The sequence below is a fragment of the Gymnogyps californianus genome, chromosome 2 (genome assembly GCF_018139145.2).
Source record: "Gymnogyps californianus isolate 813 chromosome 2, ASM1813914v2, whole genome shotgun sequence".
Taxonomy (NCBI): Eukaryota; Metazoa; Chordata; class Aves; order Accipitriformes; family Cathartidae; genus Gymnogyps; species Gymnogyps californianus.
In genome coordinates this window covers 91142199-91143758 of record NC_059472.1, presented here as the reverse complement: position 1 = coordinate 91143758, position 1560 = coordinate 91142199, and positions in this window count along the sequence as shown.

Here is a 1560-nt window from a genome sequence, read left to right as displayed (position 1 = left end):
ACTGGACTACTGAGCAAGGGGATAAATGCCTGAAAGAAAGGTTCCACGTGCACAGGTGGCAGGGAAACCGGGAGTCCACGTGTGCAGGCACGTAAGGGCAGTGTCCCCGCCAGACACCCGGGCAAGAGATGTGACAGATGAACTGGGATGAAAACACTGAAAATCTGAGTAAAGGAGGCGAAATCCAAAGGATGCACGTGAAGCTAAAATGACAGGTTCTTCCCACAGCAAGGGCTGAAACACACTTACGAGTCTGAATATCCACAATAATAATTTTCTCTTTAAAAAGCCCTCACTGCTAGCCATGTTTCAATCTGGTTTTCAACAGATCTTGAATTATTATGAACCCTCGCTTGTCTGCTTTGATATGTCACAAGCCATCACTAACCTGACAGCTCTCTGGCAGACTTCCAAGCATCTTAAAAAATACAAAACCAACCTTGCTTCTAGTGCTTCCCCCACTTTCAGCTCCTAAACCAAAATCTAATTCAGGGGCTTGAAAAGCGCAGAATCAGAAATAGAGCTCACCAATGTCCTGATAAAGAAAGCTGAAACTAAAAAGTTACACTGTCAAAAGCAATAGAATAAAGGGGAAAAGAAAGGCAGGAATAGTTTTATGTCAGCCCGTAGGCTGCACAGCAGTGTATGCCACAGCAGGGGTAACCAGCCCTTGAAGAAGCACACAAATAATTCTGCTATGCATACACTGGGATTACACCAGGTGACTCCCAGCACGGGTGCACAAATTTGGGGGCTACTACGCAATCTGAACCCAAGCAGTGGAAGGAGGTGAGCCAGCAAAAACTGCTAAGGAGATCCCTGTTCGATCCTATCGGACAGTAAAGCAGCCAAAGACCTAAGGAGCTGCTGTTGTCAGCCACAAGACCTCTTCCCAACTCTCCCTCTCTAACTTTTCTTGGCTAAGGAGTGTTGTTCAAAGTGCTGGTGCATGTTTTTTAGGGTTAAGGACACTGGTCACTCTTGCACTAGTCAGTTATACTCAGAAGACAAAAAGAAAAGACTGGAGAGGGGAAAGCCTGAAGAAAAGATGCAATGGAGTTTTTATTTTTCCATCAACAATACATTTGTATTCTCATTCCATTTGAGAAACCAGGTCCCTTTTTTGCTTTCCTCCCCAAAAGGTTTTCTTCCTTTTTTTTCCACTGGGGAAAAAAAGATCGATTGGAACATTTACATTATAAACCTAACTCATTTTGGTTTGAATCCAACAGATTTTAGTTCACTTTCTCAAAATACATGCATTTTCTGCAAGCATTTTGTATCATTTGAAAACTCATGTTTGTTAAGAAAATAGTGATGGTTAAAACTTTTGAGCATTTCTAGTGATTCCTTCTTCAATGAGAATTGTGGCACTTCCCTGGAAAACGTTAGCTAGTACGCTAACTTCAGGACTGTTACGTTCACTCAGGTGACAGAGGCATAATTCCCTCTGCTGCCAGAGACTTCCCTCTTGACTTTGGGCTATTCACTTTGCCTCTACGCTCCTCAAATCCAGCTATAAAACGGGTATTATAGCAACTTGTACCTTACAGAAGCACC